We start from the raw sequence: 14,371 nt of genomic DNA, 5'->3' as shown, positions 1-14,371 counted from the left end.
TCAGGTAATGCTAACTTTCAGGAATTACTTTGGGATTGTGACTTCCTTTTAAATTTCATTAAAGAGTTTGACATGTGTTGGTGTTAGATCTTCTCTGAAGTTCTTGTGGAATTCAGCAGTGAATTCATCCAGACTTGGGCTTCACTGCATCCAGTAAATCCTGGTATATTGTTGTGGTATTATCACAGCATCCAGTAAATTCTGGTCTGTTGTTCTGGTATTATCATTTGATACTAGGAACTGTGTTATTTCTTCCTTGGTTTCTTCTGTGATTCACTGATTATTTAAGAGTGTACTGTTTAATCTTCATATGTTTGGATTATTCTGTGGGTTTTTTTGCCATTGAGTTTTAGTTTCATTGTGCTAATCTGATAATATTGTGTTTCATCTGATAATATGCATGGCATAACTTCAATTCTTTTGCATTTACATAAGCACGCTTTATTGGTTAGTAGATGGTCTATTTTGGAGAAAGTTCCATGTGCTGCTGAAAAGAATATGTATTCTGTTATTATGTGGAATACTCTGTAGATGTCTGTTAAATCCATTTGTTCGAAGGTTTTGTTCAACTCTGATATTTCTTTGTTGCTTTTTTCTGAAGTTAATCTTTCTTTTGTGACAGTGGGACACAGAAGTCTACTACAATTATGTTTGTTTATCTGATCTTTTATGTCCAGTAGTACTTTTTTTTAAATTTGGGTGTGCCATAGTTCCATGCATATGCGTTGGTAATTGTTATCTCTTTCTTTTGAATTATTCACTACATATTAACCAATATGTAGTGGCCTTCTTTGTCTCTTCCATTTCTGCTTGCTTTCAGGTTCCCATTACATGGAATATTGTTTTCTGCCCTTTGATTTTTAGTCTAAGAATTTTTGGGGGGGGTTAAATATGTTTCTTGTATACAGCATAGTGCTGGGTTTTGTTTCTTGATCCATTTTGCCAATGTGCTTCTCTGGAATACAGAGTTGAGGCCATTTGCGGTCAGAGTTTTTACTCACAGTTACTTAGTACTCTCACTGGAGTATTCCTGTGGTTCATTTCCTTTCCTTCCACTCTACTTTTGTTCCCACTACCTCATCATACATTCCTTTCTTGGACTGTGTAATATTGTTAGCTTCATTGTCTCTTTCTGGGATATCTTTGCGAGTTTTTGGAGGGCTAGTTTGGTGGTCATGAACTCTCTAGTTGCTCTTTGTCATGGAAATAACAAGTAGCTCTCAATTCTGAAAGATACTCTTTGTAAGATATATCAGTCTGAGTTGGAAGTTCTTTTATTTTAGGGCTTAAAACATTTCATTCCAAGCTCTTCTGGCCTTTAAGGTTTGTGTTGAAAAGTCTGTTGTAATTGTAATGGGTTTACCTTTATAAGTGATTTGTGGCTTTTCTCTAAATAAGATTCTATTCTTCTGCTGGACTTCTGGGAGTTTGAGCATAAGTTGTCACTGAGAGGTTCTTTTCTGTTTGGCTATTTGGGGTTCTATATATCTCACTTATTTGTATGTTAAATTAATTTCCCATATTTGGAATGTTTTCTGCTATTATTTCAGTGAACAGTTTTTTTTTATGCCATTTGTGTTGTCTTCTGATTCTTCACTTATTCTAATTAATCTTAGTCTTCTTTGTGTCATGTAACAACTGTTGGATGTATTTTTTCCTGTCCTGTTTTGTTTACAAGGTATCTTATTAACTGTTCATCAACACCTGCCCTGTCTTCTAGCTCTGACTCTTTTGTCTCATGTTGGTTACATCTGCTCTCCATACTTTGTTAGAATTGTTAAACTCTGGAATTTCTGATTGTTACCTTTCTTTCTATGGAGTCTGAGACAGGTGATCCTATTGAGGAGTAAAATGAAATTAATAGTATTAGGTAAAAAGGAACATGAAAAAGAAAAAAATAAACAGAGAAAAATAAAGTAAAACAAGAAATAAGAAGGAAAAAATATTAAAAGAAGAAAAAAAGGAGACAACTCCAAACCCAAAAAAGCCAATGAAAGAAAAAGAAAAGAGGGCCTGGTATTTATCTCAGTGGTGTTACTGCCTGCCTTGCAAGGTCCTGAGTTCAATCCCTGGTACTAAAAAAAGAAAAGAAAAGGAAAAAGAAAAAAATTGAATTAATTAAGAAATTCCTCTGTGTTTTTGGATTAGTGGCTTCTTTTTTATGTTTGACTTTTATTAGTGCATATTTGCAGTATATTATGATGATATTCACTATAGAGAATTGGGACATGTATATACAACATTTAATTCTTTTTTTTTTCCTTTCAAATCAGTGTTTTTTTTTCCAGGATTTGCAGTCTTGGAATACAACAAGTAGTAATTTTCTCCACAGACTTTTCTTGGGGCTAGTGCTGTGGGCCAAGTCTCATTTCTCCTTGGAGATGTCAACCCTCTCAGACTTTCCTTCTTTCATTGGGGTGTTAGCCTTCTCTTTGTTTGAGCTGGCAGTTTGGTTGGTGTATCTGCTGCTCAGTATCAAGGGGAAACAAAACACATATCAGGCCTGGAGTTTGTGTGTGGCCCAGCCAGGGGTCAGAATCTATAGGTGCAGAGTTGGTCAAGGTTGAGCACTGCATGTGAGGTGGGCTCCTCCTCCATCTGTGAGGGATATTGGGGTCCCAAGTTTTTAATTTTATCAGTACATGTTTGTACTACATAATGATTACATTTATTGTGGACAGTACATTTTATGTCCCCTCTTTTTTAGACCACTAACACTCTCTATCATCATGACTTAATAAAACCAACCCCTTATCAAAGGCCATGATAATTTATAATATGCCATCTAACAAAGTATCTACATAAACTTTCTGATACCTGACACATATTAATTTCCATGAATGCAGGAAATAAACCATTTCTGGATTAATTATCCATTAATAAACCTTTCTGATTAACAATTTGATGCCTTATTTCTTGAACTAGGCTTCCAGTGTAAGAAAAGTATTTCAGTCGAGATTAAAAACACATTTTATGTCACACTAGCCACATTTAGAGATCTAAATTCACTCTAAATGTGGCCAGTAGTATTACTGGGCAGGGCAGATAAAGAACATGTCCATCATCCCAGCAACTTTTACTGGACAGTGCTGTATTAGAAGGGAAGTCCTATGAAGGCAGCAGCCTTCTGATGTTTTCATCAGTGTCCACTGTGCTCCCTGAAAGATACTCCACAAACTTGGAATAGACAACCAAGGTAAAGGGAGAAGACTAAAGATAGCTGTTCTTGAGCTTTAGAGAATGTTTATTTGGTGTGATGGTACATAGTGTGTGGTGTCTGTGGAGAGGGTACATAAACTTCTTTGTTCTTCCAATGATATAATGGGGTCAAATTTTTAAAATTTAAAGCAGAAACAAAGAAAACTCCTATGGGCAGCAAAGTATTCTACATTCCAAAAAGGTAACCTTTATACCCAAAGAGTGTGCATGGGCCAGCAAACCACATGATTTGGGAGCTTGTTGAAATCATAATACAATGTCCATTTACATTTGGTGTGTGGAATCTGAGTGAATTTTCCAATGTAGATTTCCAAATTTTATGTCCTGTTCTTATTACCATGATCTCTCCCTCAGCTCCATCTTCTACCCTCTTAAAGTAGTAGAATCCGTTTCGTATCAAGACTCCCAACAGCCAAACTACTACTGCTGATTAAAGTTGAACAGCCTGAGGAAAACTGTAAATGGAGCAGAGTACTTTCTAAGCTCAACATAAGGGGGAAATATATTTTAAAAATAAACACTAGGGCCAGAGATTTAGCTCAGTGGTTCTGCTGCCTGCCTCACCAAGTGCAAGGTCCTGAGCACCAAAAAAATCCCTGGTACCAAAAAAATAAAAATAAAAAATAGACACTAAACTGGCTGGAAGAGAGGTTAGGTAGAACTCTTCAAGACATTGGTATAGGAAACAATTTTATGAACAAAACCTCAGTTGTCCATGAACTAGCACAAACAATCAACAAGTGGAAACTATTTTTATTAAAAAGCTTCTGCACAGCAAGAGAAACAACCAATAGTGAAGAGACAACCCACAATGTGGGAAAATCTTTTCACCAGCTATTGCTCAAAGGTCAACTATCTGGAATATATTAAATCTTTTTTAAAAAATAGCAGACCACTGAATCCAAAAATGGGCATCTGAAATGAACAGACATTTCTCAAAGAAGTAAAAGTAGCATATGAACATATGAAAAAATGTTCAACATCACTGATCATTCAAGAGATGCAAATGAAAACAACACTGAGATTCCACTTCACACCAGAAAGAATGGCTGCTATCATGAAATCAACCAATAAAAAATACTGGCAGGGCTGTGGGGAAAGAGGAACCCTGTTCCACTGCTGGTGGGAGTGCAGACTGGTACAACCACTGTGGAAAGCAGTATGGAGATACCTGGAACTAGCATTTGACCCAGCTATTCCCTGCTGGGTATCTTCCCCAAATAATTAAAAGAATCATACTACAGTGATATATGTACACCCAAGTTCATAGCAGGACAATTTGTGATAGCTAAAACTTGGAAGCAGCCCAGGTGCCAGTCAACAGGAGACTGGATAAAGACAATGTTTTGCCTTTTTTTTTTTTTTTAATAAAATGGAGTACTGGGACAATCCACTTTTCAGTCCCTCTTCTGTCTCTCTTAGACAGAAGCTTTCTCTCAATAAATTTTTCCTACTCTTAAAAACAAAAAAACAAAAAAACAAAATAAAATGGAGTACTACTCAGCTGTAAAGAATGAGAAACTAGCAACATTTATAGCTAAATGGATGCACATTGAAGCAGTACTCTTAAGTGAAATACATAGGACACGTGTAAATACTGAATAATTTCTCCAGTGTGAGAAACTGAAAGTGTAAATAAGGACTAAAAGGTATAACAGATAATGTGAAATAGGCAGAAAAGGTGAAAAGGGGAAGGGGAAGTGGTAGGAATAGAAGAAAAGAAAGATGGGAATGGAATTAACATGAAAAAGAAAAAATGGAAACAAAGTCTTTGTAGATAGGGAAGGGTAGAGGGATTAAAGGGAGAGCAGGGGAATGGGGAAAAAATAAGAACAAAGATGGATTATGTAAAGGTGCAAATTCCAAATGATGAATGTCATTACACTGTATACCTTAAATGTACTAATAAAATTAATTTTTAAAAAAATAGAGCCACAGGCCTTTTGCTTTCATTCTCTGTGCCAGCCCTCTCCATGCTGTTAGCTTGTTAACATGAACCACTGTTAGGAGAAATTAGATGTTATTCATCATAAAACATGGGAAGAGATAAACACAAACTTTTATCAGTGCCAATCATGTATCAAAGGACATCCATGTTAGGTTTGTCACAACCAGGAACTCCACAGAGGATCCCAGTCTCCTGCTTGGTGCTACAATGCAAGGCAAGAAGGAAGACATAAAGACAGAATCAAGGGAACTGGGATGGTCAGGGCTGAGCAAGCTGCAAAGACCCTGAAAAGCCAGAACCTTTGATATTTATTGATGACACAATCATTTGCTAAGTTTGGGTGAGGAGACTCTGTATGGTTGTTAGGGATAAGTTGCTGATGCAGGAAAGGCTTGTAAGAGAAGAGACAAACCATTCTTCTGTTAGGAACAGAATGGACCAGAAGTAGGTTGTGGTTAACAGTTGACCTTGTCTTTTCAGTTTGATTTTGGGAATGTAATATGGTATGAGTCACCTTAACCTTGGCTACCATGTTATCTCATATTAAGCCCTACAACTTCATGGGCTGTGCTATGGCTGTTGGCAGGGGGTGGGAGAGTGGTACTAACCTGTGCACCATTGCAATGCTCCTATGAGTCACATAAGCTTTGGCCAGACTCACTTTTATAATCAAGCCAATTGTGAGATTAACTCTTTACAGTCTGCTCTGTTTATAGCCTGTTTTGGGCATAATCAACAGGGCGTTCTCTCACAGTTCTCACATGAAGAACTCTGTCTCATCCATAACTGCCAGGTCACCAAGCCACGTTCTCATCTTTACTTTGATTTCTCAGGTATTCCAAATGCCAAGAGAAAGAACCCCAACACTAAGGTAAGTCAGATGCCCATAAGATCCATCTACTAATACATTAACTCTGAAACAGGTTCTAAAATCAGAATAGTGCCTCCAAATTCCGTGTGAATAAAAGCAGAGAGAAAATTAACAATGGCTTTTCAGACCAATATATTTGCAGAGGATTATAGACCCATCTCTTCTGGAGGATGAGATGGGAAGATGGTTTGAGCCCAGGAATTTGAGACCAGCCTGGACAACACAATGAAACCTTGTCTCAAAATAAGAAGGATAACATTTCTCTTAAAAATGTCTATAGAAATAGTTTAATCTGCACAATTGAATGAGTTACTTTATTTCTCTAAATGTAAGACACTGATTATCAAAGGTGATTTTTACATATTTATAAGGAAAAACTGTCATTAATTTGTCACAATGTTAAATGATTGCTGATTGTTATGCATACCTGTTTGACAGATGCTATATTGGAAAATGCATGTTTCAGAATGGATCAAATGCAGCACTGAAAACTATGTTCTTTATACAATTATGCAAGTTATGATTAAATATAAATCATATTAATTTTCAATGTATTCATAACCAATAGCACATTCTTAAACAATTTATCATTTTTTGGTTCCACTTTTTTTTTCTTTTTGTACTGGGAAATGAACTCAGGTCCTTGCACTTTTGAGGCAGGCAGTGGAACCACTGAGCTAAACCCCCAGCCCCCAATTTTCATTTTGAAATAAAGACTTCCAGCAGTCATCTTGCATAAACTTAAAAATTGATGAATTTTTTAATTATCTAATTTTTATTTCTAGAATCATAGATCATGAGATGAAATAAACAAGGCTTAACTGTCTCAGTGTAGGGACAGAAGGCACAGTCACATTTAAATGTCAGGTCTCTTGAGCTGTTGTATGTACTCCTCACAGAAATAAAAAAACATCAAAGTGTCATTGCCACTCTTTGGACAAGCCATACAAATAAGATAAAGCACTTAATTAAAATGTGTGACTAATTCCAAAGACACTAGTTTATAACATTGCTCTCCCCAAATCGCAAGCAGGATATTTATACCTGATAATTTGCTCAGCAAATCCATTCTATTCTTTTGTGATTTTGCTCTTTTAGATGCTACTCATTTTTAAAATATAAATATTTTCTTTGCATACACTCAAAATAGTGATATAAAATATTATCTAATAAGTCTAATGCTGAACAAAAGTCCTACCATATCATACCTCTTGATAGTTTGTAAGTAACTCTAGAAATTGGACAACATGTCAAAAATTTGCTGTAAATGGACCTGGAAACTGTTATTCCCCAAACATGCTAAAAATCTGCAGAAGGAACAGTTCCAGGAAACCAGAAAGTAATTTGTCTGCTCTAACTGTTGGTCTATTTTGTACTGCTTTCTGGCAAGGTGCTTCATGGTGGAATCACAAGTATTCACTGTAGAAAACTTAAATGTCATTGCATTTGAGAAGAATTGGTTGAATGCATTAACTATAGGCTCCAACAAAATATTTCTGTATGTTTGATTGCTAGAGGGTCTCATTGCATCATCATTCATTGCAACCACTTCAAAATCCACATTTCATTTTTCTGCATCTTCCTCTTCATCATTTTCCCTATAGTAATTTAGCTTAGGGATGGAAAGCAAATCTTTCTGGTCCTCACTCCTTCTGTCTTCCTTCCAGCGTGATCTAGAGGCCAGGTGGCTAACTTATACATCACAGGATAATACAGCTTTAGCTTAGGGATGGAAAGCAAATCTTTCTGGTCCTCACTCCTTCTGTCTTCCTTCCAGCGTGATCTAGAGGCCAGGTGGCTAACTTATACATCACAGGAAATAATACAGCAGTGAATATTGCTGACCCCAAACAGGTGTACAGAACCACTGGCAAATCTGGGTATTGTCCTTGAAGAATTCCAATTACTGCAGGAATAGCCATGTCTCCCAGACAAGCACCAATGACAAAAAAAGCTGCAGATTTCCCATTTATGCTTGTGTACTGCTCAAGCCAAGAAATACCACTGGGAAAGGTGGTGGCCATTGAGGCCCCATACACTGAAGTTGCTATCCAGAGACAAAGTGGGTTCTTGTGAAAAAGCACCAGAAATAACGATGAGACCAGGCTGCCAATGTTGCTCAACACAATCATGGTTCCAGGCTGCAAACACGTAGCGAAGAAGATTGCCAGGCCCCTGCAGGCTGCAAAGGTCCCCCAGAAGATGGAGTTCAACCCAGCCGCTTCACTTTCTTCCATGCCAACATGGGTGGTTGCAAATGAGAAAACGTAAGAGCCGTAGGTTACCTCAGCTCCAACATAAAAGAAGAAGAACATGAAAAGGAGACAGAGCAGGGCCTTGTGGTATTTAGCTCTTCGAGACACCTGGGCAGATGCTGTGGATTTTCCATGCTTCGAGGGTTTCTTGAAAAACAGAGCAAACAGGAAGACAGAAACCACAAAAGTGTACGCACCGACAGAAGCATAAGCCCACAGTAAGTTCAAGTCATCAGGTGCTGCAAACAGAGGGTCTGGGCCGGCTTCAGGGGATTGGTTGAGCGCTGGAGGATGAAGGTCAGGCTCCGTGTGGTTTTCAGCGGACACTGTGGTTCCCAAGGCCAATTTTGCCAGAAGAGGAGCCAAAAAGGCACCCAAGGCAAAACTGAAGTGCAGGGCCTGCATGTGTGGGGCTCCTTTGTCCCCCCATAGAGCCAGGATAAGGACATTCCCACCTACCAATGAAAGATGGGGGTACAATGTAAGTTAAAAATAAAAGTCTTTATTGAAAAGTTTATTACTATCAGAGGGAAGATGGGTGTCTTTTACATGCCATGAGCATCATAATGTTCTCAGTTATTAAATACTACCTGAGTTAATTCTGGGTTTGAGAAACTGTAACCCACTGCTACTAAGGAACTCTGTATATAACATTTGATATGTGTGCATGAAGCTGTACAAACTAGTGAGCCACTATCTCCTATAGCAGACATTATTAGCAAAGGCTTTTTATAAGACAGCAATAATAATAGGCAGGGGTAATCCTCATAGATCTATTTAATTATACATATTTTAAATATATGAATATAATAGGCAAAATTTTGTCATCTAATATTGGCTATGTTTCAATAGCTTTCTGTACTGACAATTAGTAGAAAATTCTAATTAAGAAATGTTATTTATGTATAAATCAGAGGCAAATACATGTTGAAGAATCTGAATACTCAAGACTCCACTGTGCTTTTTATAGGAATCAAGAACACATTTTAGCATCTGCACTTACACTGAACACCTACACAGTGAAAGGTTTTGGCCTTTTAAAAAATCAGATAGACACATAATCCTACCCTACAAATTCAACACTGAAGTAAGATGGTGTAGTACATATTTTTGTGGTGTATAAATAATATTAAGCAAGAACAAAAGGCCTAGAAAGCTGGATTTGGCAGAAATCCATATTATGTATGTTTTTTAGCAGGTTTTCAAAGAATGATGGCACAGTGAGAAGCTCCATTATGGACAAACAGAAGCTGTTGAGAAAGAAAATAATACGAAAGGAAGATGAGGACAGTAATACACACCACAGGTTACTGCTGGCTCAGACACTAGCGGTACATTCTACAGTGGAAGGCTGCTCCTATGCTTTAACTGACAACTAGTAATTGGAAACTTGTTTTCTACCATTACACTGTCAATTTTTCTATATTATAATCACAAAATTATCTCCAGAAATGAAAGCCTGCTTACCTTTACTGTAATTACCCACAGGAGGGATCATTCCCTGTGTTGATAGTGTAAATCACCCATCTCCCATAGAGCAAAATTCCTTAAGCTCATTTCATAGTTGGCTGCTCAAAACCTGGTTTCTCATTGGCAAGAGGAGCTGCCAGAAGGAGGGCTCTCACTGGGTGACCCATGAACAAATCAGTAAGTTCAAGTCATTTAAAGAGCTTTGCAAATTATTTTTCTAGTACGAAGTTCACACTCCCAGAGATGGCACTGAAGATTCACTAACCTGTATCCAGAATCCCAAATGCAACACTAAAGATGGACATCACAGCAATCAGTAATACTGCTGTCTTACAAAAAGGAATGAGGTAAGCGCCAACTGTGGTAGCCAACATTGACACCCCTGAGAAAAAAAGGTGAAATTCAGCTATGAAAAACAGTATTCATCATCTGGGGGGTGTGGCTCATTGGTATAGCATCTTAAAGCCCTGGTATTGTGAAGAACACAAAACAACTCCCCCCCATAGCAATATTCGTGCAGAGTCACAAGTAAAGACAAATCCTAAAAGCCTCCAGAAGTGCAAAATAAGATTCCATTAAAACTGAGTAATCATGAGAAGATGATAGTTGGGGCTTCTGTAAGTAGTCACACTATCTGAATCTTATATAACTTTTATGGAGATAATAAATTTTTGTTATTATTATAACTTTTGCCTTAGTAATAATAAAACAAAAAAATTATACTACTAAGTTTTATAACAAGAAGAAACAGGCCAAAAATTATTTACTTAAATGTTTCACATTTGTCTTAGTTACTTTTCTTGTTGCTGAGACAAAATGCCCAACACCCAAAGCTAAAGGAGGAAAGGTTTATTGTGGCTCACAGTTTGTAGAGGTTTAAGTTCATAGCTAGCTCCAAGACAAGGTGGCATAGCAGAGGGGCATCACAAAGGAGAAATGGTTCATGGTGGGCAGAAGGCAGCAAAGCATTGAAGCGGGGGAAGCAGCAGCAAGCAGTGAGCAGCAACCCTCTTTCTGTTCCTTGTATCCTGTCCAGGCTACCCACCCTTAAGAGGGAGCACTTACACCCAATGTGGGGTAGCCTTAATCCTAACATGGAACCATGAATCAATCCCAGCAACACTTCCTTGATTCCAGCATCACAAATCCTAGATTCAGCTACCTTCAGAAAGCCCCACCACAGTTCGGTGGCCTGCCTTGCAAGTGCAAGGACCTGAGTTCAATCCCTGGTACCAAAAAAAAAAAAAAAGCCCCACCTATGAGAGCACGAGTCTTTGGGGGAACATCTAGAGACATGCATAACAACTGTTAAGAACCAAAAGACATATTTATGTATGAATTAATATAAAAAGGAAAAATGTATTTAGTATAGTAATATATTATAAAAGTTTACTAAATAAATTAGTTTCAGGAATAGGAAGGAAAATAAAAGAAATATGTTTTCCTAGTTAACTTTTATTTGATACCTGGGATTGGACTCGGGTCTTTGCTTTTGCGAGGCAGGCACCAGCACCACTGAGCTAAATCCCTGGGCCTCTCCTAGTCAACTTTGAAAATAAGAAATATTGTTTATTACTCATCAGCAATAAGTTATTTTCATTGGTTTCAAAGGTATTTTATTCGTTGAATCTAAATTGTATTTTACAATATCAATTTATTTTTTAAAAGGATATGGGCCAGGGATTTAGCTCAGCAGCACCAGGCCTGCCTTGCAAGCACAAGTTCCTGAGTTCAATTCCCAGTACAAAAAATAAATAAATAAATAAATAAAAAATAAAGTGTGCTAAAAATGTTTTGCTAGCTAGGTGAGGAAAGGCATTCTGGGGTTTTCACTGACAGGAGACAGCAGGGACTATATCAGCCCACTCATGGTTTCTGGGCCCCTTCATTTTCAATACAGAAGCCACGGACTCTGGCAGGCTCCGGGAGCTCAGTCTGAGCCCCATGGCCTGAGATCTGCCTCCACATTCGCAGGAGAGCCTTAGGATCTCCAGTGTGTGACCCTGGAGTGGTGCCCTAACTGAAGTAAAGGTTGGGGAGGTTCAGAACTCCCCCTTCTACCTCCCCATTCCCTTCTCCCCCACCCCACTGTTTCCAGAGGGCCCAACACAGATTCTCTCTCACTACCATGGCAAGAGCAGGGAGCCAGATCCTTGGAGTGTGCCTAAGATGAAGGGAGGGCAGGGACAAAGGGAACAAATAAGAACCAAGACCTGTCATGTAGAGGTACAAGATCCCAATAATGAACGTAACTGTACTGTATACCTAAAATATACCAATAAACTCAATTTAAAAAAAAGAATTAGATAAACTAGATACACATTTCAGTTGTCAGCCATTCTACAGGCTGCTGTTTTTCATATTTAAAGCCACACTGTAAATACATTTATAGTCACAAAGAAGAAAACAATCAGTGTTTCCTTACCCAAAAGAAAAACATGATTCATATATTCAAAAAGAATTCCACCAATCATAGAGCCACAGAAGAATCCAGAGGCCCGGCCCACAAAAATTAGAGAAAGACTGCTGATATTTCGGTTCACATTCACTGCCAAATCTTGAAATGTAGGTCCTAGTATACCGACACTCATTCCCTAAAATTTAAAAAGACAAAACCTTTTTTACTTACAAATGTTAAAATGATGTCCGTGTAAGTGGTAGTTCTGCTATTAAAAAACAAAACAAAACAAAACAAAACAAAAAACAAGGCAGAAAGAGGGATTACAAAGTAATGTAGGAAATTACTCTAAGTCCCAGAGTCAGGAAAAAGGCACAAAGGTATTATTACTATGGACTTCCATGATTTTCCTTGCATTCTTCATTCTCGGGTAAAAGAAAAAAATTCTTCCAGCTTTTTGTTGCAATTCTGTTTAATTTTGGAACAACACCTTAGAAGATTATTCTGCTTTAATCATGAGTAAGAGATAACTAAGCCTCTCAAAATACAGAGGACCCTAGAGTTAAGATTGGCCTGATGTACAGACAACTTGGGTGATGAATAGAATTTTAGTTCTAACTTATGACCAAAGTCTTGAGTTACAAGCTGAATGTTGGCTGCTTGTGCTTCCAGGTGGTCTCAGATACAGATTTAACCCTTAAAGGAGTCCTTGAAGGGACATTCCAACATCCTTTCCTGTGTGGGGTGAGAAATCCTGGGCCAGTGTCTCTCTGAGGACACTGAGATCTGCCTGTGTACAGGAGAGGGACTTTGAAGGCTGTGTAGAGGAGCTGGAGCCTTCAATTGACCAACTTGAGCTACAACCAGCCCTTGTAAATGAATTGAGTTCAGAGGTCAAGGTCCACTGTATAATATTTTGAAGCATACTACATACATGAATAACACATTTAGATGTTAAAATATAAATGATCAATATATCAAAATATTTTTCTATGTTGCATATTAAAAGAGCAGCATTTCTGATATACATGGAGTCCTTCCTTTTAACTACACATAGCCAGTACATATAAGAGAGTAACGGTTTGAATGTTTCTAAATCTGCATTTTTCTCCAAAGCAAAAACCCAATCAGGACTACTGGGTATAATGATTCCTTAGAGAAAGGAATTCTACACGCATGTATAGAATGGTATGCACAATAAAATTACACTAGGAAATGTGTTAGAACTGAGAGGTTCTGGTTCATTTTCAGAGAAAATTTGCTAGATCCTTTAAGAAAAACGTGTCTAATAATGTCTGTTTCAAGAATAATTGATTCTAATTGCACTATCCTGCTCCAAAAACAGGTGCACCTCCTGTCTAAGCCACAGAAGCTCCACACTAAAAGCCCACCACAAGCCTCGTGACAACAGAAGCCTGGGGACTGGCTCTAATCAAATTTATGCCTTCGAGGGACTTGCAAGATTTGGCACACAAGCAGGGCTCACCAAGCTTCTGCAGTGATACCTTTCTCATCCTCTCCCCCATCAGTCTATACACAATTGGGGCTCAGATTCAGATGCTAAGGGACCAGAGTGACCATCCTCCGAGGACTGGCTCTCCCGACCCTGCAAGATTTAAAATTAACAAATTTGGCAAAAAGAGTTTGGAAAAAGGCACGTGTGGCCTTGGAATTTGCTGAAAACAAAACACTTCCGGTTCTGAAGGCTGTATTTAAACAGAATTGTGGGCAGAGTAAAAGATGTTCCTAGCTCTGGCAATTAACGAGCTGTATCATCCGGAAAAATCAATTTCTTCTCTGGGGCCATTTCCCTACTTGCAAGACTAAAAACTGCTTGAATTTGGTCACACCACCAAGAACAAGAAATTCCAAACAGCAGCTTTCAGGGCTTGAATGCGCGGGCGCAGAGGGAGCCGCCAAAGTCCGGAGCAATCCCTCTTGCGTCTCCCAGCGCACCCAGGAGCCAGAAAGATCTGGTGCAGTTGGACAGCACGTTAGGGAAATCCGTTTCACACGTGCCGATGACCCTCCGCGACGAGAACTGCGCCGGATTCCCAGAAGACGAAACTGAGGCCTCGGCCGATTCATTGAAAGCACTCAAGGTGACTCAACGTGCAGGGCGAAGGAGAGACTCCGTCGGGGAAGGTCGGGTTCCCCGCAGGCGCTCGCCTGCCCGCCGCTTACCAGCCCCAGGAAGGCGGCGTACAGGA

At 38.6% G+C, this 14,371-nt stretch overlaps 1 pseudogene; it reads right to left on the bottom strand.

Moving 5' to 3' along the window:
- Positions 1–6,734: 6,734 nt before the first annotated feature.
- LOC104866648 lies at positions 6,735–12,369 on the bottom strand (annotated as a pseudogene).
- Between the last annotated feature and the right edge of the window lie 2,002 nt (positions 12,370–14,371).

The sequence above is a fragment of the Fukomys damarensis genome, unplaced genomic scaffold (assembly GCF_012274545.1).
Source record: "Fukomys damarensis isolate Sample0158 unplaced genomic scaffold, DMR_v1.0_HiC HiC_scaffold_14, whole genome shotgun sequence".
Classification (NCBI taxonomy): domain Eukaryota; kingdom Metazoa; phylum Chordata; class Mammalia; order Rodentia; family Bathyergidae; genus Fukomys; species Fukomys damarensis.
The sequence above is the reverse complement of the archived record's forward strand: the minus strand, read 5'-3'. Positions and strand labels throughout refer to the sequence as shown.